The 27923-nt window shown below is 42.0% G+C and overlaps 1 long non-coding RNA gene across 1 annotated transcript in view; it reads right to left on the bottom strand.

Annotated features, from left to right (window-relative positions):
* Nucleotides 1-6446: 6446 nt before the first annotated feature.
* Nucleotides 6447-27923, bottom strand: part of LOC107209111 — a 44248-nt gene continuing 22771 nt past the window's right edge. Inside the window, exon 3 of the long non-coding RNA XR_001523434.2 lies at nucleotides 6447-8944. This is a non-coding gene — a long non-coding RNA (uncharacterized LOC107209111). The remainder of the gene's footprint in view (nucleotides 8945-27923) is intronic.

The raw sequence follows: 27923 nt of genomic DNA, 5'->3' as shown, positions 1-27923 counted from the left end.
CCTGAAAGGCTGCAATAAGCTCTCCCCAAGACTTCTTTTCTCCAGGGCGAGCAAGCCCCGCTCTCACATCTGTCCTGACGGCAGTCACCCTGGAAGGGGCAGGTCCGATGTCCCTCATTCTCTCCGTGACAACACACGCGGGTGCTCCTGCTGTGGCTGAGGCAGCGATGAGCCGAGGCAAGGCTGGCGGCACATCCCCCCGCGGGAGAGCGGCACGGGCGGCCGCGGGGCCTGCAGGTGGTGCTGTTTCATTGTGCAAAGTCCCCCGTCCCTCCAGCATCCCGCAGGGCTCACCCGGGCGGAGCAGCGCGGGGCTCGGCTCGGGGCTGCCGGGACACATCCCGCCTCCGACCGTGCCGCCTCCTCCCAGCGGGACCTAAACCCTCCGGCCTCCTCCGCTCCAGCCTCTGCCCCTCTGCAGACGGTGAACATACACCCATGTTTTACAGGACGGGGTTTTGGGTGCCCCCTCCCCTGGAAGACAGCCACGCTAAATCCTGAGTTACCCCGCTCTTGGCAGGCACTACGCACACATACGGCCATAGCAGCAGAAGAACAACATGGTCTAGTGGAAGTTTTCCCTGCTCACGGCAAGGGGGCTGGGACTAGGTGATCTTTTAGGTCTCCGTTCCAACCCAAACTATCCTGTGATCAATTAGTTTAGATAAAACTTACAGATTTTTAAAAGTTCAGCACAACTACACAATGCCAAATCCTCCTGAAAATTTTCTGGAGTCTGCCTGACTCCCTGGTAACCCAAAAGAAGCTTCAACACCTGACCTTCAATTCCTTCTGCAGGACCACTCCAGCAGCCAAAAAATTAACTTAAGTTCTCTTAAAGAACTTTGACTTGGCTCCTTTTTCTGTCCTTGGGACACAGCCAGGCCATGCAACCATACAGAACACCTATTATTTACCTGAGGTGCAAAGGGCATGATGTGCAAAGGATTCTCACAAATTTCAGAGTATAAATCTCCAGCCTCTTTCACTTGACCCCTGCACCTTTAAATCACACTACCTCTTCTGCTTTTCTGTGGTCTTTTAGGAAGAAGGGAAGAGGAGAGAGCAGACAGAATAGTCAGGGAAGGGAGAAGAAAGCAAAAAAATCCCAGCAACCTTTTGTATCAAAAACCTGCCTATCTGGGAAAGGAGTGGAGGCAGGGGAGAGAGGGGGGAAGAAGTAAAAAGAGGAAAAGGACAGAAAAGTCCAAAAGTTCTGTGTGGTGAGATAAGGAAACTTGGAGGTAAGTTTGGATGAAGGAGTGTCAAATTTTTAAATGTTTTCTGACCTTTGTAATCTTATTTGCAGACATGGTTTTATTCTTTATTTTTGAGACCTCTGGAAGAAGTAATTTTCTAAGTAGAAAGACATATTTGGTATTTCTGACAAGACTTCTCAAACCCAGCTGAGTTCATGACGTCTCAGCCAAGCATCACAGTCTCTCCACTTTGGAGGCCTCCTTGATGCTTCCTACAATGTCCCTGTACATACTGGATGTGTGCAGCTCAGCAGAATATCTCTTCTCACCGAACAAGGTGTAATGTCTCCCCATCCTGGAGGAATGGGGCTTTTTGCAACCAGCAAAAGGAATTTAAGGATCTATGAACTCCTACACTGGCGCTGCTGCACGGCTGTCACTTAACCATCCTCTTTTCAACTCTTTGCTGCCTTTCCCTCCTCCCCTAAATGTACCCCAGGTGGTAATGATTCAATATCTGAGAAACAACAGAGTAGTACAACACTAGCATTAATGCTATAGCAAAAATGTACTTATTTTAAACTTCACCAAAATCTTGATTAAGATATGACTATCCTCTGAAGCAGGCAACAATCCAGATTAGACATGGACCGAGACATTGCACTGATACCTTATAGTATGGTAATAAGTTTGTGATCAATCAAATTAGAGCATCTTCAAAAACTGGCACCTGTAAGGTGATCAAAGCTTATGGTAATCTGAATGTGAATTAAAAATAGTTGAATTTAAGCTGCCAGCTTTGACCCCAAACATTGTCCCTTTTGATCTTGGTGCCACAGATCATTCTATGGTCTGCCATTAGCAGAGATGCAGAAACCCAGTGCTGAGTTAATTCGTCACTGAGGTGACTTTTAGGAACCTCAGAATATTCAAACTCCTTGTTTGAAAACTATCAGGAGATGATATATGTAAAAATGTGAAATATGTACTGACTAACCGGTTATGTGACAGTGTGGAGCTGACACACAAGCACCTTCCACATGATGATGAATGATGAAAATGTAGCTTAGATCTTGAAATCACCAGAGAAAAGAGTAGTTCTACTTCAGTTTAGGAATTCAATCTTTCTGCAGCTGGGAGGGAGCCAAATATGTTTGCATGATCACTAAAAATGCCTTTTTACAAATGTAGGAGGACTTTCAGTTCACATACTTTTCTCCCAGAGAAGGAGTAAGTCTCCAGAGGGCTGAAATCCAGAGCTGACTGGATTCTACCTACACCCTTACTTACTGCCCTCTGGGAAAGGTTTCATTTTTACTCCTTCCCGCTGCTACATTCACCAAAAATACTTTTTTGAGGCCTTTTGGGAGGAAGTGTAGAGCACCCCAGTTTAAAACAATGAGACTGTGTGAAATCAGTGTAGACAAAGGAATGGGTTACCAGTAAGGTATGTGATATATCCCAAACATTAATGGCAAAGGGCAGAACATTCCCCTGCTGAGCTTTTAGAGTTCCTAGTTCCCAGACATTCTTGGCACAATGCTATTCATTATCTTTTAATTAGTACTACTTTCTGGAAGGAATTGTAAAATAATTTATAGCAAAAATGGTGAAGTTATATATCATGATGTGAGCAGAATGTTTATGCGTGAAAGCTCACCCACACTCATAAAGGGTGCTTAGATAAATAATACACACAGTCAAATTTAAAAATATGTTTTTGCTAATACAAGTTTTATCCCTGCTACCTTCCTATTGTAAAATAAATTAAAAAGAGAAAGGAAAATAAATTCCAGGGATCCTTGGACAACAGCAATGTTTGGGAATGCACTAAATAATAATATCACTACAAGCTCCAAGAGCAATCAAGTGGTGAGAGTGCAATCTGAAGGCATGAGCAATAGATAAGAATAAGGAACAAGAAGGTAGTGTTCCCCTCCACAAATGCAGCATTGCAAGGCTACCCCAGACTACTGCCTGTGCCTCTGCAACAAATTACGAGCACCCTGTGCTACCCACCAGTGCTGAGGAAGGCTGGTGTGAAATGGTCCATATCTGTGCCTGTAAACTATCCTAATTTCTAAACTACTGGGACTGCAAGCTGAGCTGCTGGCTGGGAAGGACTGCTGGCTTGTGCTAAGCCCAGACTGCTCAGATATTCTCTGGGATGAGTGGATCTGTTTCATTGATCCAGGGAAAAACCACACAAGGGCCTGTGCTAACAATTTAACGCCAGGGGCAGTCAAGTTCAAGCACTCAAACAGTTCTCTGTTTAATTTACTATTCTAGATGTAGCCAGTATGTCTAGGCTTGATAGATGCATTGAGAGGACGATGGTGAAAAATGGGAAAAGCCAGAGAAGAGGGCCACAAAAGCGATTTGTTGCCTATAAAACTTAGTGAGATGCTCAAAGAGCTGTATTTATTAATGTTATTTAAGGGATCAAAAGGTGTGGAAGTGATCTACAAGAGCCCATATAGAAAAAAGATTTCCTGCAGCTTACTACCCCATACTCCAGGATAAATTCAAGCTCTAAATAAGGACATTTTTAAACATTAGGAGAATTAACTAAGGAGCAAATTAACAAGTGCTCTGGTGGATTCTTCATCATGTGTGATCTTTAACTTTTTTTTCAGTATCTTGTGAATACAACAGATGCTTGGGAGCTCATAAGAAAAGAGTACCTGGGTTTCTTTGACTTTCTTACACAAAAAGCCAGTCTATTTTATTGGTGCCTTCTGATCTTGAATCTATGATTTGATGAAAAAGACACTGTCAGTGTCTCTAAAGTGTAGGCAAGCAGATTTCCTACTAGATCTATGAAAAGAAAGAAAAATTCTTACATATGCAGTTGTAATTAAAGCTGTGTAACCATTTTAGCAATTAGCGATGTAGCAATTAAGGCAAAAATTGCCGTCCCTTATTTGAGCCAGACATGAGCTAGAGTAAAGCTGCTGTAGAATAAAACTGCTGTGAAAAACAGAAGTCATTCTTGGCATAGCTGAAACTAAATGGTCTTAGAGATCTGTATGTTTGTATCTGCCTTTTCTAGCTGTCTGAAAAGAGCAAAACCCACTCTAATTGGCACCTATGTTTCACGGAGAGCACCGGAATTTCCATGCTAAGGAACTTAGTAGAATTTTTGCCAAAGAGATGTTTTTGTATTCCAAACAAACCCAAACATAGCATGAGCTAATTGGCATGCTCTACCCTACCCTCAGTAATAAAAATACAAATATGATCCATATTATTGCTATGTAAACACAACAGTAGCAGAATTTAAAATAAGATTCCTGCGTGGATAAGAACTTGATGACACAGACATATGGGTTTCCTTAAAACATCAACTTATTCATGAGACAAAAGGACAGATGAGAATTCACTGCAGGGAGTTGGTGGAGCAGAGCTCCATCCCCAGCCCTTGGGGCTGAGTTCCACTGCACATCAAACAGACCCACAGAGCCTTGTCTTGCTCACAGATATGCACTGACAAATCTACCTATTCAAAATCTATTTTCCTTTACAGTAAAGAAATTACCTCAATGTGAATCTTTGCTGGGAAGATAGGTCATTGTAAGACACACATCTTTTACATCTTTTACATTTTTTTTACGTCTTTATTTTTTTACTCATATTTTTATTACCCAAAATAACATCAAGCTAGAAATTAACCGGGTATGTAATGACCCTGCCTTCAAAACTTGAAATATAAAAATGGGGTAGTGAAATCCCTGCAAATATTGTGGGTTTGGAATGGTTGGGTTATATTAATTTGGTTCTTGGGATTCCTCAGCTTGAAGCAACATCCCTCTGGGAGGAAAGATGCTGTTCCTGGTTCTGCACACTTCTTGAGTATGTACCCCCTGTCCAGCACTCCATAATGATGAAATTCCCCCCATACCCTGCCCTGAGACCAAAAATATTTTAATGCTGTAAACAGCTTTTTAAAAATGAGATTCCTCTGAAAGTTTACATTTTCTGTTGGTGGAAGATGTCAGATTAATGACTAATCTAAAATAACTGAAAGTCACCTCAGATGACAAGTTTTCATCCCCTTATTTTTTGTAGCTGTTATTGGACAGAACTAATCCAGGATTTATTTCCACAAGTATTCATCATTTTTGTATTTGAGTATAATCTACTCAGACAGTAATTAAATATCTTAATTTATACACACAGACATTTTACTCTTGGTATTGTGTGACTTACACTGTAGAGATTATCTTAATTTTGTTTCTTATCCCTTTTTCTAGTTGCAGTAGGTGTTTCAGGATTTCCCATCACCTTCTAATATTGTATTATGGGGAAAATTATTTCTGATGTTTCCTAGATAGCTATTTTGATAACATAAAACATATACTGAACAGTAAGAAATTAATCTCTCAGGATTAATTTAGCAAGAAAAGGCTAATGTTTACTAAACTCACAACCTTCTTCCCAGGGACTTCATGCACCCAGATGAGGTTTACTAATCTACTCTTCTCAGTAAGCAGCCACTAAGAGAATCTAATCCCAAGTGGCACAGTAGAAGCAGCTTTGCAGCGTGTTTTTAAAGACATTTTTGTTTTAGCAAGTTCCTAAAACTCAACAAATCCAATGAAAAGACAATATTTATTAAATTACTATCATGTCAGTCAAGGAACAAGCTCCATCAGCCAGGGCAGTGATTCAGCACCAGAGGAGCTTCAGCTCTTCCCTGGGGAGCTCCACATCATGCAAAGCACCAAATTTTGTAGCTCCTTACGAAAATACTTTATTTGCATGCAGCAGGACAAATTGCTGGCCAAACACCCCTATTCCTCCAAAACCTCTCCCTTTTCCAGGATCCATCCCATGCTTTTTGAAATGTCAGCCACATGACCTCTCAGTCCTTCGCATGGCCACAGTCATTCAGAACTTGTGCATGACAAAAACCTCCAGGGACACCAAGAGCACCCTTCCACTGTCCCTCTCAGCCAGGCACTGCTGCTGCCCCCCTGCCCCTGCAGGCTGTGTGCCAGTGTGGGGAGAGCCACCAGCTCCCTGCATGGCCTGAAACCCAGCCTGAAAAATAGGGTTTGCATGTTTGTGGCACCTCAGGGAATTCTAAGTTCAGCTCTATTGGCTTAAGCAACTTCCCCGAGAGAACTTGGATACAGAAACTTTGATGGGGCCATACATTCTCGGACTATGCAACATTTTATTCTATTTGTTTATTATATTCATAAATAAAAATGCCTCATTAACTGCACAAATGAATTTCCTCTCCAATTATAGCCACCTTTTATATATTTCAATATAGAAAAACAAGTAGGAACTGATATAAAACACTGCAATCTGTTGAACTCTGTATTTATTTAAAGTATTTTTTAAAGTCCTTCTTTGTGAAGCTTTAAATTATTCAAGTTTATTCTTCTTTGGAAGAAAATCAGGTTTTAAAATCTTCAGCAGACTGGAGCATCCATCCTTCTAACTGCTAGTAATATAAATTCTGCAAATACAGGGCTACTATTCATCACAGAGCTCTCTTAGCTCTGCAGAAATGAAAGAAATATTTTATAAAACCACACACATAACCCACACAAACCCATAACTTAAGAAGACTGTGAGAATATGATATGATAATATGACTATGATAATATCATAGATTTAAACCTGTTTAGAGGGAAGATGCTATTTGCACATATTGATTTCTGGTATGTTGAGGACAACAGAGCAAGAGGATGGGGTGGGGGCTAAATTTTCCCCAGACCCCAGGATAGTTTCCTTTCAGTATTTCTAGTAGTTGTAGACATGACCAGTTAAAGACATCAGTTAAACACTGACAGGGAGAGATCATCTAATTATTTAAAAATCTTGCTACTAGATCACTCCATGTGGCAGTGTCCTCAGGAAAACAAGCTGGTAACTCTTTCTAAGCATTGCTTCCAAGTGTGAGAGTGTGAACCTCCGTTACACTCCATGGACAGGGACCACAGGACTGGAAATTGCCTTGTTAAAGATGCTGCAGTGAGGTACTGGAAGGGCTGTCCACACCCGGGCCTCCCTCCTGCCTGCTGGTTTAGCACAAGGCTTTACTGATATCCTTGTAAAATTAAAACTTACAGCTTTGTTTTTACAAAAATCACTAAGCCACAGGCTTGGGAGTGGTCCCATCACAGCCAATGTGCATACATGTATGCTTCACCTTCAACACCTTTTGCAAAGAAGCCCCAGATCAGCCTGGACATTAAATCCAAGTTAAGAAGATCATACTCAAAGTAGTGTCACTAATATGGTGTCACTATTGGTGTCCCTCTGCTCTGTGCCAAGGGTCATGAGATCCACTGGCAGGCTCTGAAGCACTGCCCCTGGCCAGAATGGTGTTACTTGAGGGTGCTCCCCTCTCAGATGTTGGGAAAACTTTAAAAGCCAGAATTGCAATGTGCAAGGGGCAGTGAGGGCTCTGTAACACAAGATGGAAGGATTTTCCCTTCCATCCCTGGGCCTGACAGAAGCCCAACCTCAACAGCTCTGGAGCCCAATACCAAAGTTATCAGCCACTGAACCATTGGGTGAAAGTTGTGGGAGCTGTGGATTTGAATATGGTGATGGCACAGGCTTGAACACGTATCTCTCCATTTATCATGCTTCTGGCCAGCTATCTCCTGCATAGGCTGTTATTTCAAATAACTGATAAAGGTTTTAGACCTAAAGAGCTGTACTTTTTTACTTAAATGCAAAGATGTGCAATACATCATTAAATGACAGATAATGGAGAAGTAGAAAAAGAAAACACATTTAAAGGCATCTGCTGAGAGCCATTAGTGATTATCATTCAAGACTAGACATTATGAGCCAAATTTTCCTCAGCTGAACCTGACTAGTAGTTAATGGAACTACAATCATATTGGTCATGTAATTTTAAATGCATTCATAAAACTGAAGTGTTAAACTGCATAGTTTACTTCGACTGTGAGTACCCCTGACACCAACACAGGGGCACATATTTCTTCAAATGTCAGTAGGATGGAATTGATGGACAAAAGTGAGATGGACACAAGTCATGCTGCCTTATCCCCCAAAGTTTATAGGAATCTTTCCAGCCACTCTACAACACAGTAGAGGAGAAATTTCAATTTGTTTACTTTCTTTACAGACTCAGGCCAGTGGAGCTAAATTCAATTCACCAGCCAAATCCACCTACCCATTTGCACTGTTTTTCTACTCAAGTTATATTTTCTCAAATTTTTAGATTTTGCTACAAATAAAACTCATCTGAAAGTAGGAGTTATATCTATTTTGGACTTTTTTCATGCTCAATCCACTGAGTTGAAGCAGTTTGGATACAGCTTTATTAGCATTCTGTGAATTACTTTGTTATGTGGCAGACTGCAAAAAGACCATTCTGAAGGATGCATTAATAATAATAAAGTTGATACTGTGATGTAATAGTAAAAGGTGGTTTAGACAGTGTTATTTGGGGTAATTATAATTAGCAGTAGCCATTTAAAGGTCCCAGCACGTGTTTTGTTAGGGAAGAAATGTTAACCCTAGTGTCTTGGCCTGTCTCCAGCACAAGCAATTACATTCTTGCTGCAGTAGTTAACTATCCCTTGTTGCTTCAATTAGATATGGTATTCTTCAGTTTCTCTCAGAGAGCTGCTGAGTTGTGTTACTGGCGCTGTTTCCCGGCTGTTTCGTTCCAGCTGAGAGGTCCCAGTATTTCGGTTATAAATGAAGTCTTCTCTGCTTGTAAAAGGCTTCTTGAGCGCAGTCTCGGAGCACTGCATAAATCAATAAACAACAGATGCACTTGATATTGTACACTGACTTGAGGGCAGGAGGAAAATAAAAACAAAAGCAAGGAATGGTACTGGCAGAAAGATAACCCCAGGCTATGAATAAAACATGCACACCTATAACCATGAAGGGTGAACAGAGGAGCAAAAGGGCAAAGGCAGTAACAAAGGGCTTGGTCCTGGAGGAGGAAAACAAATAAAACCCAGAAAAACTGATTTACCATTGAATCAACCACAGAGGATCCAAAGACACTTTATTCCAGATAATTTTAGGAACGGAAATAAGGATAGCTAGTCCCCAGGTTTCCCTCTCTAAAGAGTGAAATCAAGAAAAGAATTTAAAAAGCAACATGACCAATACCATGCAACCTTGCATGGTTAAAAGTACTTTATAGTTGCGGTTAGGTGAGATACACCTCAATTTCCAAAGAAATGTTAAAAGAAGTGCTCCGACAAACTAAGAAATTATTACATATCCATTCCATATCCCAGGGGTGTATTGCAGAAAAATAGTAATGTGACTACATCCCAAGAGATCTCCAGACAACTACAAGTTGTAGCCAGGATAAGAATGTGTAGAAAGTACAGAGTATAAGAGCAAAATGTTAAAAATATCACCTTTGTCTCTGCAACCTGGATTGCTCTTCTGAATAATCTGAATTATTTTTCTCTCTCCATCTTTTTTCTACTTTTCTACTTATTCCTTTTCTGTGTGTGTAATACCAGATTTTCATGAATAGAAACATCTGTTGTGGTTTTGGACTATATGTAGGAGAGGAACACTTCAAGCACTTCATCTGTGATGTCTAGTTTGTGAGGTCTAGCTGTCAGGGTGGTAAGGAAGTCATAAGGGGTTTGAGTTTTTTATTTTCATAAAACTTCATGCTGCTGCAGAAAAGCTGCTGATATGCCTATTAAATCATCTTCATCCTCACAATCTTGTGTTTCTCTGGCTCTTTTTTCGCAGCACTTTACATCCCCATCAGAGCAGCTTTGAATATTTTCACAGTTATCTCCTCCTCCTTCGCCCCACCCTCACAAAAGTCACATGGTTAACTGTCCCCTCTTGAGTGAAGAAAAAGAAACTGAGCTACAGGTGCAGTAGTTTGAGCTTCATTTTGTTGTTTCCTCTCCATAGATATATTACTGAGAGGACTTCTGAACCAAGAGGATTCAGCTGAGGTGTATTTGAAACGTATTGTGCTGTGGCACAAACCCTCCAGACCATGAGGGGCAGTTCAGCCGTGTTCATCTGGAGACTTCAGATAGACCCCAAGGGATACAGGTTCAAAAAATGAGTTTCTGTTTACCTCACAAGACAGGCAGGAGGATTCTGATGCAGGATTAGATGTCATTCTGAAATATAAATTTTCCAAATTCAAACTCATTAGGTTTAACTCCTATGCAGGAAAATCCCATTTATCAGATTTTGTGTGTTTTGAGTATTTCCTCTATAACTATGTCTTCATCTTCATGGAACTTCTCAGGACTATTTGGTAAATTACAGACCAAGTTTTTTAACCTGATGAACTAACTATGCCAGCTACAACTATACTTTGTTTCTAGATGATCTCATTTTCAGTTGGGTCTAGTATCTGCTTTCTACATTGGATACTGGGCATGATCCATTAAATATCCTTGTTTTATGATCCAGCTGAAAGTCACTGCCCCATTTAGTATTATAACCCAATCTGAAAGAAAAACTGCTACAGAGAACAAGCAGATCTCAAGAGCAGAGCCATTCAGAGAAAGGAAGGCAAGTGATGGAAAGCGAAGCCTCTGGTTTATTTGTATCTTTTATTGATGCTGACAAGATGAAAATGGTTTGCATTTGACACAATGGAGGGTCAGACAGGAATTAATCCCCATTGTCTCACCTGGTTCCCCTTCACCTAAGCAATTATTCAGAGCAATATTTATGGCATCAGGAAGAGACAACAGCTGGTAGGACTTTGACAGGTGGGACCCACTGTCTCAGTATCAGCATTCACCACTGAGATATGGGGAAGTCCAATTACTTCTGGATCAGACACTTGTTGGAAGTGCTGGTTATAACTCTGAAGTGTGCAGAAACAAGAAGGAATCAATAAAGTCTTTCTGCATATTCTGCTTTTCTTGCAATGTTCAAATGAACCTTTTTTGTTCCAGGCTTTCTGCAATCATTGATATCAAACCCTCATAAATAATCTCTACATTTTTTAAGTACAGAGATCAAAAGGATTTAATGATAGGAAAGTGCAACCATGGGAGGGTGGGGGAAAAGATCTTTCCACCTGGAAAACATGGGGAACAGAGGACCCTGATGGAGAAGGGATGGAGGCAGTTTAGCAAGTAGGACTAGAAATCTTTATGGTTATCTTACAGCACTTTTAGAATCATCTCACATCCACAACTCCAAGAGAGGGCCTTAGTGCTGCTCTACTGACTTGGCCTAGAATATAATGCTGAAGAAGGTGATTAAAAGCACAAGGGATGCTGGGTGCTTAAGAGACAGAGTCTAAGTTTCTTGTGCACACTGTCATGCCTCCACCTGAAGTATCTCCCAATGCTAATCCCACTTCACAAGTATGGCATACAACAGCAAGAGCAGAAACCTCTGCTCCAAACTGTGTATAGCATTCACCCAGAACATGCTCCCCATGGACAACCAGAGAGTTTCTGCCTCCCACAGTAAACTCAGTGCTGGATAACCCAGTAATCCCCAGAGCAGCCAGCCTCCAGGATGAGGGGCACACCTGGGCCTTGCAGCCCGGTTTAAAACACAGGTTTCTATTCTTCTCGAGCAAGAAAATGAAAGCAGCCACCATCCACACACCAGCTGCATTCCCACCCTGTGCTATTTTGGGGCAATTGCTGCCAGTATCTCTCAGCTGCCTGGGCCAGCTCTGTGGGCAGCTGTCCTTCTGCAAAAGTCTCACTGCACTGTGCCACTGATTCACCAGGGAGAAAGGCAGACATGACACACACCAGATAGCTCCCAACGTTTTGGGGCAGTCATGTTCCCAGCAGAGGCAGAGCTGGTCTCCAGAGTGGCTCAGGTCTCTGGAGAGCTGTGCAGGAGGAGACCTGAGCAGTGAAGTCATTCCATCCCAGGGCCAGTACAGGGACCAATGCAGCTCTGTGCTCAGTTGCAGTGCAATGGTGTGAGCTGTGCTACATAAGCTGGATGAATGACTGGTGAGGATCAAGGTTAAGTAGAGGCACAGGGTAATTTTACTTCATCAAGCTCTTTTCCATCAAACCATCATCATCGCTCTGCATTGTATGTACACATTTATCTGTGTACACTCATGCATTCAAGTGTTTTTATGGCTACTATGTATCACAACACTAGCCAAAGGAACATGTCTGGGACCAGAGAGCAGCTGGTTTTCACAGAAACCTGGCTCCAGAGGGCCAGGCAGACCTTGCCAGGAGATGTTGTGGATCATCTGCAGTAATGAGCCTGGGAGAACCCTTCAGACAGGTAAAGACATACAGGTATATGTGTTTGGGATAAGAAGAACGTTGTTGTGAATTCCTGGCTCTGGTCAGAGGTCAGAAGCTGTGTAGGCATGAGAAGCTTAAAAGGTATCAGTGCTATGCTGTTCCTGATACAAAATGTTCAAAAGATAAAAAAAAGAAAATATGGGGAATAAGCCTCTTACCTTGGCTGGTAGCTCTCTTGATGCCTTAGGTTTTAGCTTTCATAATTTTCATATTCTGTGCTGCCTAGGTGTGTAGTTTTGAGCTTCATATTAAGTGTTAGTGAGCTCTCTTCACAGAGTAGGTAGGCTAAACAATTCCTTTTCTAGTTTGATACCAAGGACAGTCATTACAAGTTTCAGGCCCAAGAGCATAAACAACAGTGAACTGAAGAAAGAAAACAAGAAGGATGGGACTTCATAACCTGAAGCTTTGACTGGACAATTAACCCTGATATGCAGATGGACCAAAACTTCTAAAAATGTGAGATCTCGTGATCAGTGGTCTATTTTGTGACCATTTTTAGGTCCATCTTAGGTGTAGCCCTGGCCAGGCTCTTGTACTGCCCAAGGTGTATCCTTTAAGGCCTTTCAATAAACACCTACTTTATTCTTAACTCTGTCTAGCCTCTGTCCTAGGTCAGCCTTCTCAAGACATCAGTCTGGAGACCCAGATGGGACAGAAGGAACCACTGTCACCTTTCTGTGGACACCTGAAAACCAAAGAGATTCCCAACCATTTTCCTTCTCTCCCTCAGGACTCTGTTCCTTGTCTTTGGATTTCCCCTTTTGCAGGGATCAGGGCAACTGGCTCTGTTCCTGAACCCAGGAAACAGCTGCTCCTCACTTTCCAGGCTGCAGTCAGACATGCTGTAGTACAGGCAAGCTTTCTCTGTCCTGATGCCAGGTTGGCCACTGACAATCCCAGTCCTCTTGTAGGTCCTCTAAAGACAGCTGGCCTTGCCTCTGTGCCTTTCCCTCACTGCTTCTGCTGAAGCATCTCTGCAACTAGGGTTCAGAAGGTGGCATCTTGCTATAAAACAGACTTCCTAACCTGATGGTCAGCAGAACTAAACCCTCTGCCTCTATCTAGTCAGGACTCCATTGGGTAAGGCTGGATCAGGAAGATAAGAATGCTGTATACACAGTGTGGGATGGTTATTGCATTGGCTTCTGCAGGAGGTATTTTGGAAAATCCAGTCTTTCAGTGGTGCAGAATTCTAATACAAGACAGGAGGTCTCATTCAAAGAAAAGTAATCAAGGAAAGGTGCATTGCAGACATGAGCTGCAAAAGAGAGCTCAGTGCATACAAAGTTAATGAAAGCCCAGCAGAGGCAAACAACAAAAAAACCCCAGTGGAATCACAAGGCCCAAAACTTGCAGCAGCTGGAGGGCATGATCCTGGATGGCAATGAGCAGGAGTCAGAAAAAACAGCAAAAATTGTTGCAATAAATGGACAGTTGGATTTGGACAAGCAATATTGACCAAGTACGAAGTCTACTGACAGAAAGTTAATCCATCAAACTGCTTTAAACACATTTGAAACAGGCAGAAGGAGTTTATAAACACCTGACATTTCATATTAGAGGTTCAAGGCATTTTTCACCAAGTACTATATGTGCTTGAGCTTTAACACATCATCAAACCACATCCTCACACTGAAGGATATGCAATATGCACATGCATACATATGTATGTACTCATATAATAAAACAGGAGGGATCCCCAGTCCAAAAGTCAGTGAAGGTAGATATTGCAGCTCTCCAGGAATGTCTGGCAATTATCATCAGCAGATGGAAATATTCTCTCCCAGAAAAAAAACCAAACAAGCAAACCTACACTCTTCAAGGAAAATAAACAATTGTAGCAATCAATTTAAAAGGACTTTTTTTTCTTTTGTAATAAAAGCATTTTAAGCTCCAGTGAAATACCCAGAGGCTTCATTAGAAGGCCCCAGATACATGGTTTTCAACTAGTTACTCAAAGTTATGTGGAGAGCACTAGCAATTATACCCCTGGAGAACCAAAAGCAACTTTCTGTAGTTTGGAGGCTAACTTTGAACTGGAGAAACACAAGCAGCCACAACAGGAAGAAATAGTGTTTGATTTTACCCTTATTGCATGCATCCTATTGTGACAGATTTCAAGACTGTTAGAGGAAAAGATTTATTTGATCTGCCAGGATTCTCTGCCTCCATGTAGATGTGCCACTTATTTTTGCTCTGACAAACATTTTTGCGTCCACTTCTGCCTCTTGCTCTGATCCTGATGGGTAATGTGTGCACTACGGTTTGAGTCTGAGCTCATACCATTCTTGGATAGAGAAAATAAGGAGCAAGTGGAGTGGCTAAGGGGACAGCTAGAAATGGCTGAGGGAACACAAGGGGATAAACATGGCAATTTCCTTATAATGAAAGCTTTCAAGTTTGATTTGTGGACACTTAAACGAATCACAGAATCACAGAATCACAGAATCACAGAATAAGTTTAATTGGAAGGGACCCACAAGGATCATCAACTCCTGGCTCTGCACAGGACACCCCAAGAGTCACACCATGGGCCTGAGAGCATTGCCCAAGCACTTCTTGAACTCTGTCAGGTTTGCTGCAGTGATGACTTCCCGGGGGAGCTGCCCAACCACTCTCTGGATGAACAGCCTTTTTCTAAAATCCAGCCTAAGCCTCCCCTGACCATTCCCTCAGGTCCTGTCACTGGTCACCACAGAGACAAAATTTCAGCTTGGAGGCTTATGAGTCTTGTAAATTGAATGCAAGGGTACTGACAGTAGGCTGGCTTAATCTGCCTTGGCAGATCCTCTAAGGAGCAGTTTGCAGATTCATAGAGTTCTCTTGACCACAAATGGAAAACTTCCACTTTACAGTATGGTTTCATTATGTCCAAGTGGAACAAACTAGGACAGAGGGGAACATGCATACTGCAAAGTCCAGCTCAAGTTGCCAGATGCCAAATTGCAAGGCAGCTGGATTAGCTTCAAGACTGGAAGCTGAGGATGTCTCCTGACAGACATGCATGCTGAAGGTTGAAGCATAATGTGACTCAAGGGAGAGTTTCTATCTGCAGATAGGATGGAGTTTGGGTCAGAATCACTATTAAAATGCACTCTAAGTGCTTGGAATAAGCTGCATTTTAAGGCTGATGCTGTCATTGACTATCCTCTGTTTCATGTTTTCTTTTACCAGAAACTTACTGAGAGGCTAGGATGAAACTTTTCTAGGTCTCTTTGACACCAGTGATTGTGGTTTCATGTAGTCTGTTTCTCTTCTCTTCTGGGACTAGATGACAATCCAATTTTTATGTTGCTTCTTCAGTGAAGCTGAGAAAATTATGCATTCAGAAAAATTCATTTCCCAAGTAGTTCCATTGAAGGGATCATGACCCTAAATGTATTCATTAGCTCAAATTGTCAACAATTTTCTGCAGCAATTTATTCCTTGACCCTCAAGTGGTCAAGAACTGTCAGCACATGCAATGTGAGGTTAGCACTTACTGAAATACAGCAGTTAGGCTTCCAGAGGGCTTCTTTTTTTCCTGTGCATGTGTCTACTGGTTTGAGAGACTTTCCATGGCTTACCATCAATTCCAACTGTAACAAGATCATTCTTCCTCAAAATGGGAAAACCAGTGGAACCAGAAGTTTTCCAAAACCAGAAAGATTATTTTCCAGTCTAGGTCACTCATAAAATGACCTATAGATCTTAACAAACATTCCCAATGGGAACTGTGAGTCTGAAATCTAAAATTCAAGATTCATATATGGTGACTTAGAAACTGGGATACATAAGTTCACTCGAACCTTATATGTAAGGATGTCAACAGGTGAACAGATGATGAGACTACCCCAAAATTTTTCAAGACATTTGGTAAAGACAAACTTATTTAGGCAGAAGAGCAGCTGTACAAAAAAAAATATTTTTTTTTTTTTTATTGATAACATCCTCTTCTCTCCGAGCTCACCCTCATGTGAATGCCTAACTAGGGAAAACCAGACTGTGATTGACAGCACCCACAAAAAGATCAATGGACCAATGGACAGTGTCTTGTCTCCTCTAGAAGGTTTTCAAAATACAGTGATAAATCACGACATGATTTTTCTGAGTTTAAGGTAGTTTGGGCATGGTTAATTTGACTGGCACCGTTCACCTTGTTTCCCCAACTTGCTGAGAAGCTGTCTTCATCCTTTTCTACCCTCCTCTTAAATGTATTTCTCTACTCTCTGAAATTCAGTGCTGGTGTAGGAAGGGCATGAATACACACGTGGGTGCCTTTTCTGCAGCTTAAATCTGTTCTTCCTCAGGCTATGGAACCACTTCATATGCGGCAATAATAGGCTGCAAACATTCCATGTACTCTGACAGCTCTAAAGCCACATTTCAGAGATACAAATTTTTTGTAATTCATATATCTTTTCCCTCCTCCTACATAAGCATGTTTTACCTTTTTGATAGCAAAAATGGGCCCTGCAGTCTATGTAAAAGCATTGCTCACTAATGCACTGTGGCAGGATAGTATATGACACATATTCAGCAAGCACACACATATCCGCCCCCCTGGCATAAAGCAAATCAGGATTCTCAGGAAGGGAGAAGGTTAAATTACTCTAATGGCAAAGGGAAAAACATCTAAAAGAGAACTAATCTAAAGTGATGGTTTGCCTCTTGCACAGTGAGAGGGATATTTAATTGCTGCACACAGAACTGCATGCTTCTCTGATCCTATAAAAGAAGTAAATTCCTTCTGACCAAAAAAATTCAGAAGTCTTCCCCCAACCAAGATTCCCACTGAAGCAGACAGTTGCAGAATGAAGATTTGGTTCTCACTGCATGAGGCAAATAACCCATATAATTCTCTAAGCAAGGCAAGCATGCATGAAGTAAGCCTCTTCCCAGGATTTAGCTGTTCTCCTAAATTCCTGGAAATGTTGGTGCTTTGGCATCATGTCACAGTACAGCATAGAGATATGCAGATTTCCGAGAAGTGACCACACCTAATGCTGGAGGTAAATATGAGAGCATGTGTTATAAAACACCCACATTGCTGCTAGTGGCTCCTCTGTATTGTTAGAGAAAGCACCAATTCATATTGTTTCAGTTCTATGTTGTTAGTTTATCAATGGACATCGAGAGAATAACCATCATCTCTGGAAGAAAAGAAAGTGATTTGCACACAACACCTACCTTCACAAAACATCCTCAATTTCTAGATCAAACAGATCAAGTTGCTTGTATCCCAGCCATGAGGGCAGTGTTGCCTTAAAGACATTGCTTGGGTAAAATATTAGGATACAACCTTGTGCAAATGTAAATATCCAGGACTACATGGTTCTCTTCAGATTAAGGGTTTTGGACAAGTAGACATGTAGTTGATTTCAGTGTCTCACTATGCTCTCCTATGAATGTAAGAAACAAATATATATATAAAAGTAAACTTCCACAGTTACAGCCATGAAAAAAGTACAGACAAAAATATGAGTTTCACTGATTCTATGCAAGGGAGGAGCCAGTGAAGATGATCCAGGATAAGAGATAACTGGAGAATAGTTACATTAGCATTTATGAATCAATATGTGACATCACCCACACACCCACAGAGTTCAGTGTAGAGGTATATATGTCACAAATATCAGTGAAACATTCAGTTTAAACCATTTCTTCTGCATGTGAAAACCGACAAGTTGTGTGGACTTGAGGAAACTGTCTCAGGAGAACAAAGATTTTATATAGTCTGGTCAGGGATGGATGGTTCATCTGGGCTAAGATGAGACATAAAATTAGAATTTAAGAATTAATTTCAGGTTTTCTCCACTACCACCTGAGATAGGTCATCAAAAAGAGTAATTTTCTATTACATTTCTGGATGCATTAGAAGTCTGAAATGTAAAATTTTTCACTACTTAGCCTGTAAGTGCCTGATAGTTAGAATAGACAGATATCACAGGGGCAGCTTCTAAATGAGGCTGCTGGCAGAGAAGGAAAAAGAGTCTGTATAAGAATTTCTCTCTGTCATCCTCATGACACCTAGAAGGGTGTTTCAAAGTAGGGGTGTTTTTTTCTTTTACCTCAGTGAAAAATGAAGGTCCATTTCCAGGTATTTTATCTTTCACCACAGGTGGTACACTGCTTCTCCCAGTCCCAGGACTCTGTGCTTCCTTGTTCATCCCCATATGCTCAGGTCACACTGTTGTCATCCAGACAACAGGTTTTCTGATAAATATACCCCTTACAATTAATTTGTTGAAACATACAAACCCAGAGATAAACCTAGGGAAAAAATCCTGACTATTCTGCCCTGTAAGAGTCATGGGGAACAGGAATTTTATTGCAGTGATGTGGAAATAACTAATTTTAGGAGCTCTAAGCTTCCCATAGAAGTATTACAAGACAAAGCTGCACATTACTTGTTGTCATAAGGATTTAGCTCACCTGTTATATTATCCACTAATTTAATCCAACCACCCAAAGTGAATGCTACAACTTGGTCTGAAGAAGTTGGGTGGACCCAGCTATAAAAGCTGACTTACATACAGATTTGAATAGCCTGGTTAGCACCACAGGAGAGCCCAGTTCTGCCCATGGCAACAAAATGCCTGGCTTCCAGTTGCCTGCAACGGGGTTGAATACAAGAGTCATTTGGAACAGTAAAAAAAAAAAAATCCATTTGTAAAGTAAAAAGCAAGAGGTGTGAAAGAGGAGAGAGCAGCAACAACATCCTTCTTGTCCACACTGCTGCCTCTCCAGGAAGGTGAGGTGTCCCTGCAGTCCCCATCCACAGGCTGGGCTGGGTCCCACCCAACTCATACTTTGGTGGATGCACAGAGCCAGGCGGGAGCCATTCCAGCCCCAAGGTCAGAAGTGGGGTCTGAGCAGTGCCCCTTATGTCCACTCACCATAGGCCACACTTTATAGGCAACAGACACTTGAGGTTTATGGGTTGTCAGACTCTATGGAGTGCCAAATCACACCTCAAAAGCATTTTCTATCACCATGAGCTTTGCAGGGTACTCACAATGTCGGTGTTTGCTCACAAAAAAACCATAGTGGAGCCCAGCTCTGCCCTGGTTGCAGACTTTCTCTTTTGCATGTAGGTGACACCAGTCTTACCAATAAACTCTTGTCAATAATGCACTCTCTCCCCATGCACTCTTTGCCATGCTGTGGGATCTGCCCTGTCTGTAGCTGAGCTATATTTTCATGTCCACAGACCTCTGGGTGAGGCAAGTGGATCTGTGCTGCAAGGACAGCTGAGGATGGCAGGGATAGAGAGGTTCAGTGATGGTGAGAGACAGGATTTGGTCTGGAGGGTGTTTGGTGAGGAAAGAAGCATACAGATGCTTGTCCAGAGAGAGGGGAGAGCTCTCCACACTCCTTCTGCCACAGAGGGCTGGAACCTGAGTCACGTGAGGATCTGCAGGCTCATTTTAATTCAGATGTGAAATGTGATGAAGGGCAACCTTACTCCTCAGCCCCTGTCATGATCCCCCATAGCACATTAGCACATGAAAGCAGAGGGAAGGAGAGCTGCCGGAAAGCCAGCAGAGATTGCTTGAACAGTTATGCAGCCTTTCCTGAGACAACAGGGAGAAACTAATGTAGGAAGATTTTCCCAGCAGATAACAAAGGCAATCTGGCCATAAAAAGGTACAGTTCCTACACATTAAAGGCAGTTTACAATTGCGGGCATTTTCAGCAGCCTTCCACAGATGCAAGGAGTTGCTCATGTACATGAGCGGAATCAGAGCCCTACTCCTGTTCATAAACCAAACCATAAGCTGGCTGGCATACCCTTATTTTGTCAGGGTTTGTAAGAGCTTGGCCAGTACCAAGAAAACATTTGGCAGAAAATTTTCTTGTCTGCTGTGCTCTGCATTGGGTCCCAGTTTCTCTGTAAGATTCTTTATTTCTTGCCTTTTTATTACAGCACTGCTCCTAGTTTAGACAAAGAGTTTTTATAAGGAAAGGGAGGATTTATGTGGAAATCTAAAAAAAAAATAAAAAATCAGTGAAGTGGGGCAGAAAGGCAGGGCAGTTCCTCACTCCTGCAGAGGTGTAGCAGTGAAAGACAGGGAGGGTTGGGGGTGCTACATAAAAGATCTGCTGCTACATCCATATGAGAAACTGCTCAGCCACCACATTCACTCCTGAGCACTCTCTGTTCCCCACTTATGATAAGTGGAGGTCTCAGGCTGTTTCCGTGCTCTAAGGTGCACCATGGCAAAGCACAGGGCACAGGCAAGCTGAGGGCTGCCAAGAGAGCTAAAAGCATCACTTAAGCCGCAAGGCTGCACCAGCCCAGTGTAAAAAAAGAACAAGAGCATCTCTGAGCAATGCTCCTAGATCTGTCCTCTCCAAAAAGCAATCCTCTGCTCAACTGAGTCCTTCCTTATACATGCACCTTCTAGTTCCTCTTCAACTTTTATTTCAGTACACAGAGGCTTTTCACATATGCTTTTAAATAAAACATCACTGTCTGTATATAAACAATCCCTATCAGGTGCCTGGTAGGCCAGAACAATTTCTTTCTTGCTTTTTAAGAAAATATTAAAAGCAGAAGCTGTAATGGAACTGAGAATTGTAAATGCTAAGGCCCTAAAATCCTAACTAAACACTTGACAATAAGCAGCTCACACTGAATCACTCTACCGTGTGATTATTTTATTGGGTTTTTTTTCATTTCTACTGAAACTGTTCATGGACCTGTAAATAATTTTATCCAATCTGTTATTTACTGAAATTAATTAAATGCAGTCTTTAGACATGGATAAAGTCTACCGTATACTTACTACTAATTTCATTTCTGCTTGTATATCAATACTTTGGGGACTCAAATTTTTTCTTAGTAGGATATTTGCACTGATTCTGTTCAGTTTAAAATGTAAAAAGTGTTTGTGACTGAAGCCTGCCAGTTGCCCTGGAATAAAGTTTAAAAATTCTTAACAAGACTGTAAAAAGTTGTAAAATAATCTCTTCACAGGTTACGGATGGAGACAGTTACCAATCACAGTCTCTGCAGTTAAAGCCAACAGCTGTCTTGTGTTTGCATAGTGACTTAGAATAAATAAATATTTCTGTGGACAATGACTCTTGTTCTACTTTCCTGTGACACTCTTCAAAGTTCCAGCTCCTTCCCTCTCCTTTCAGTCAGCCTTGTACTTCCTCTTCTTGCCCTCAGCTGAATGATTTCTTTTCAAGCAATCACCCAGAGTGAGGAAAGTCTTTGAGCAATCACTGAAAAAGAGGAGTATGTCCTCTTTAGCCTTCAGAGAGAGGAAGCAGACATTACTAAAACATAAGGACCAGACAACAACTATGCAAACTTACGGTCTCAGGAGGGAATTGGCTTAATCTAAATTTATCCTTTCAGAAATTTCTGCCTCCTCCAAAGCAGTCAGCTGGCATCCATCTGCAGCCAACAAGGAGAGACAAGGCATGGCTGGAGAAGGATTCCTCTGCAATCAGCATCTAAGACTGGTGGAAAGATTCCCCACACCCAAGTGTGTTTATCTGTCCCAGTGGGATTTAGATTATTTAGAAGTCTTGTTTTAGGAGGTCCAGGGTTTGACTGTGGACACAAAGCTGGGGGCATCTCTGTTGTCATGCTGGGTGAGATTCTCTTCCACTGCCCCTGATGTATGAGGCTGTGGTCCAACCATCCTTCCCAGAGGATAGTAAAAGAACAGAGTGAGCAGGAAGGGTGGACATTAAAACAGCATGTAGCAGCACTGCCCTTTGTACCCACGCAGATTGCAAAAATCACATTGTCTGTACCCTACTTCAAGACCCACTTCAAGGAAGCCAGTGGGAGCTCAGCCATACTGCTGGGGTCTCCTCATGCCCACAGTCCCCAGTGAAACAGGTGGAGGTCACCTGTCAGAGGTCACCTCCACCTTGTTCACTGGGACATGGGCTTGGCAGCATTCTGGCAACTCTACATTACCTGCCCATGTGCTGGAGGACAGTCCAGCTGCAGCTCAGTCTCAAAACATTCCCTTACCAAAAAACAAGCTCCTTCTCCCTGCTGGGCAGCTGCTTGTAAGGCTCCTCCAAGCTGCCCCTATCCAACTCCACCAGTTAGACCCAGCAGCCTGAGGCACTCCTCACTGGCTCACCCAGGGGTCTTCACTGTTCTTGAGAAATGCTATCAGCCCAAACCAGGTGTAAACAGAAAGAGGCCAGGCTGAACACTGGGAATGAAGTGGTTGCCAGCAAGCATTTCAACTGCAGCACTTGGAACAGGCCAGCCACCCTGGCATCACCTCATGGCTGCACATGCCAGCAAGCATCTCGGGCACTTCCCCAGTGAAGCAGGAAACCCTTGTCTCATTGTTCTGCAATTTGCCAGCAGAGCACACAGAGGAACAGGACTTACAAACCCACCCTGAGCCATCCTAACCATGGTGCCCGACTGCATCTGCAGCTCCTTCTTCAGGACACTGCTTGTTGTCCAGATATTTGCATTTAGTATGGGCAGAAGGGAAAGCTTGAAATTTCTCTTCAAATCTCTCAAAGGCTGAAAAGGAATCACACTTCATCTAACCATTTGGGAGCTAGAAGACTGTCAGGCACAGATATCTCCTCCTATCCAGTTGTTGTCGTGGGGATGCAGAGGAAGAGTGTTGTATGACATCCTGACCTATTGTCCCATAAAAGCAAAGTTCTCCTCAAATTTACTGCTCCTCTGTGAAAAGTCAGTGCCATCACTGTAAACAAAGAAGAAATATGGTCTGACTTTCTCAGCACCTAGTTTTTTCAGAGAGCAATCTGAGGAAACATTGAAGCTTTTAATCAGTCAAGTTGACAGGCCATGCACTGATCAAAGAGTGTAAAACATCTTCTCCACTGAAGCCCTTCTGTGAAGAAGCCATTTACTCATAAGAGATTTCAGCTCATAAACATTTGAAGGAAGAAAGGATTTGGTGCCTTGCAACTAAATTGTACTAAAGATCGGGGGGACCCCAAAGCTCTGGAGACAACAATGACCTGAAAGTAAGGTTGAGTGCAGAAATAACCCCAGGTGACTAGGCAAATTATAGCCTTCCTGTCTATGACATCACTGGTACTTCATTTCCCAGGGAACTATTAAGACTCAAGGGGTTGCATCCTGCTTTCTTGCAGCAGCAGAGACTTTTTTTCCCAGTGGATTGCTGTATGAATTTCTTCTCTTTCTGAGAAAGACCAGACATGCTCCAAGGGCCACCTTTGTCCTCACCACAGAGCCAAGTGTAAGCAGCACCCAGACTTAGGCCTGCACTCCCAGAGCCAGACACAGCTGGGCTGAGATGAATCAGTGATACTTAGCTGCAGGTAAGCGTGGATGTGGGTGGTGCTGCAGGGACGTCAGGGACTGCTGGTAGCTCTGTGCATACTTATGCTGCATGGTGAAGCTCAGCACAGAGATCCTTAGGCACAACACAGCCAGCATGAAATGAGGTTTTTTCACAGTGCTGTGCTATGTCAGAGAGACATCACTTGGGGTAATCTTGGCTGCTCTTCTCCGTGTGGCACTATACAGTGTGTACACTTGCTGTCAGCCATGCCTTCTCATTTCTGACTAACCCAGATGCTCACACTACAGGCTTGAACTGATTTTTTATACATTTCTGGGTTGTGTAGTGTTCCTTCTCTCAGCAACTTCACCACTCAGAATCCAAAGAAAAGGATGGACAAACACAGAGGGTAATGGAGTAAAAGTACCTGTAGTATCAGCTACAGTACTTACACTACAGAACTGTGGAGACCATGTGCTATTTTTTTAGGAGCACAAAACACTGAAAAATGTATGTTTTCCATGATAACTAGTTCCCCACTGCCCAGAGTGGACCATAATTTCATGAGAGACAGTGGGGTCTTCAGAGGGTGAAGCACAGGTTTGGGTGTTGAAGGGAAGTGTCTGGGTTCTGTCCATGGCTTTATCAGCTGGCAATACAACACATAGGTCATGTGCAAGGTCCTCCCTGCGCAGTAACTTCTGTCAATGAAACACAGATGCTTATCATTTTTAGCAAAACTCTTTCTTACATACTTGTGAAGAGCCTTCTCCAAGACCAAGATGTTAATGTGCTAGCTCTGCTCTGAGAGAGAGATCGCTCTGGTGATCCCTCTAGCAAGTGTCTTACCAGTTTTGGGAAACACTGCGTAGTTAAGGTTCTGTGTGCCCTATTCAAGGCAGTACACAAAGAAAAGCAACACTAAGGTCTCAGTGCTGCTTCTGAGATAGCTCATCCAGAACCATTTCCTGGCAGAAGCAATGCCACTGCAGCACTGAACAGGAATTGTTGGGAAGGCTTCAGTCCAATGCAGTCTGCAGCTGCTGAATGACAAATGACAGCCAAGTGATGACTGCTACCTGCAGTAGCTGACGGTGGAGTTTGGGAGAACCATAGCATCAGTTCCATTTTTTTTCCTCCTCCCCCTTCATTCTGCCTGCTCTTACTCTGTACCCAGACATTGATGTTCTGGATCTGCTGGGACTTTATTTCATATTTTTAAAGAAATCAGGTTTTTGGACTTCTGCCTCTTTGTTGGCTGATGAAGGTGGATGAAGAAGTATGGGATTCTTTGCAGCACGTCAGACAGTGCTGCAAGCCTTTGCTTGGACAGCTGTCACTTGAGGTTGACAATCTGGCAAAGACAGACTTGCACAAACTTCCATATTGTGGTTAAGGCTGTGATGTATTAGAAAAGCTTGATGTTCTCATTTAGTTGGCTCCAGCTTTGCTTACATCCCTGAGATTACACAGATGGCTCTGGCTTGCAATCTGCTCCAGGCTGTATCTGTGAATGAGCTCCCAAAGTGGTATCTGTAGAGCTCCCTGATGATTTTGGCATCTTTGATCACCAGGTGCTATCACCTGTCTGCCTTCCCCTAAGCAGGGATGCCTTGCAAGGACAGTTGGGTTTGTTCCTCAGAGAACCCAAAAGGCCATGAGGGATACAATCAGATTTAAAATTTTCAAAGTTGATAAAGATGCTCAGTCAAGCAAACACCATTCATTTCAGCTGGGAGCTGCTATTAAAACCCCAATTCACACTGAACCATCAGGGCTGTTTAAGTAACAAATTATTCAGAAATATACTTTAACATACTATGCTCTTAAAATGGAATGTGGCTGGGGTGTTTGACTATACCAGGTCCCTGCATCTTCATATCATTGTGTTGCAAGAAATGAGACTGAATCCATAGTTGCAGTGGTTTTAAGGGGGTTTTCCACTCTTTGTCCTCACCACAGAGCCATGTGTAAATAAACAATATTTAAAACAGTGTTTTAAATTTTTTTTGCATGAATGTACACATGCATACAAATTACATCTATTATTTATTTATTTTTATATATATACATACATATATATACATTTTTATATATATACATATATATATATATACACACCCTGTCTAAAATGGGTTCACCCTGAATTTTAACCCAACCAACTCTAAGATTCTGCATCATATAAAAGCAAACACTAAGTAGACAGAGCTGTAGAAAAAAACCTACAGACACTCTGGGATCAGGTGTCACAATTGCGCACAAGTTAAAACTTTAGAGGAGAATGGGAATAAAAATATGAGAGAAATCTGTAGTTTAAAGATAATAATGTGTTTGTTATTGATTTTTAACATGGTAAAAAAACATGTGCCTACATGGGAAGAATGGCAAATTGATGTACTAGCCTTTTGTTTCCAAAATAATTGTTTTTTCAAAGAGCATTAATGACTTAAATATTTAAGTTCTGGTAATATATATTTGTACACATACATACATGTATGCTCCAGAAACTAGTGGGCATTGGTTTTACCATGCATATGATTAGGATCTCTATAACAAGTCTTGCCAAAACAAAATAAAAAAAATTAAAACATTAATTTGGAGTGGCTTTGCTGTTTTGATACTATCAAAGATAATAAAAAGAACATGAACTGAAAGCTGGGCCCCAACACAATTTAAACCATTCAGACCCTTTTCTTTAGAGCCATGTTGGGCAGTTCAGTAATCCTCCTGCAGATCCCTCTGAAATGGAATTTACTCTTCCACCCAGCAACTGACACTTGGATCCTTTTAGGGATTCAAGAGAGCTGCAAAAATCCCAGAGAAGTTGCACCTTATAGCCCAATTTTGAGGCACCTCATTTAATGTGGTAGCTGTTTCAATACCCAAGATTCCAGCACACTTCTGTAGGGAGTATACCTATCCAACACAGGGAGGCAGACCACGCTGCTTTAGCACTTTTCTGGATTCTCCTTTTCCCATGCAATCACAGTGAACAATTACCAGGAAGTCTCAAGGACGGAGTTTGCAGAAGTAGTGCTGGTGTGTGCCATAAGTAACAAACATCCTTTCTTGTTCAAAAGTGCTTGTGTTCACCACTGGTAGACTCTCTGATCCCAGAGACTATCTGTTGCAATTTCATATCAATTTCATGTATTCTTGACCAAACCTGCATGCAGGACACAGGTCAGTCTATGATGAGGTTCCCAAAGTTCATGACTCACAAAGAACTCAGAATTATTTAACTACCTTTGAAAATAAAAGTGACTGAAACAGTAACGAAGTAATTTCTACAGTTTGGCTTACCAGTGCAGACCAACTCAGCAAGAACATTTGTTTCTCATTAAGTTTCTGTGGTTTATTTTTCTTAGCTCAATGGATAACCAGGCGGAGGAGGGTACAGAAGGGAACTATGGTCTCTGAATGAATCACAGTCTCAGATATCAAATTGTTATCCTGTACTAAGTCTCCTGCTACCCAGACCTCAGCTGTAAGAAACTGAAGCCATTGTTTTCAATCTGCAATCCTCCACAGTTATTCCTGTGAAGATGTAATATCATTATAAAATTCCCAGATGGGCTGCTGTAGAGCTGATATATTCATTTATTTTTTTTTTAAACAGACCCTTCAGCAGTAAATTCACAAATGACAAGAACTGAGGTTTCTAAACTGTGAACTGGAGCCAAGTGCTTCTGTGGCAGACAGATGAAGTGGTCAGTCAGCTCTCTCAGCACAGAATCGTAGAATTGTTACATTGGAAAATACCTCTAAGATCATTGAATCCAAAGGTAGCATCAAAGAAGGTGACAAGGCAGGAACTATTATCAGCATTCAGAAAAGACCACTCCTGAAGACAATAAGCACATATGGCAAGCAGGCAGAACATAAAAATCTTCTCCTAGATCATGCTTATTTTCAACACTTTTATTCCTTCACTATACTAGACATGGAAAGCATCTTACACCAGTGGGTATATCCAGGATTTGACTACATGGAGTCTCTGTACACTTAGCTGGAGATTAGAAGTTATCTTATTGGCTAATATGGCCAGCTGCATGGACTGCAGATCTTGCCAATCAAGATTTATTGCCAAAGGCATTTGAGTCTGTTTGGTCCCAGCTAGTCTGACCTAGAGTTTACTTCCAATCTACTTCAGTGCTAGGTTGGCTATTGATGAGAGCCTATTTACAAGAGTTGGAGGACTAGGGGGAATGTTTTTA

Source organism: Parus major, chromosome 1 (genome assembly GCF_001522545.3).
Source record: "Parus major isolate Abel chromosome 1, Parus_major1.1, whole genome shotgun sequence".
In the NCBI taxonomy this organism is placed as follows: domain Eukaryota; kingdom Metazoa; phylum Chordata; class Aves; order Passeriformes; family Paridae; genus Parus; species Parus major.
The sequence above is the reverse complement of the archived record's forward strand: the minus strand, read 5'-3'. Positions and strand labels throughout refer to the sequence as shown.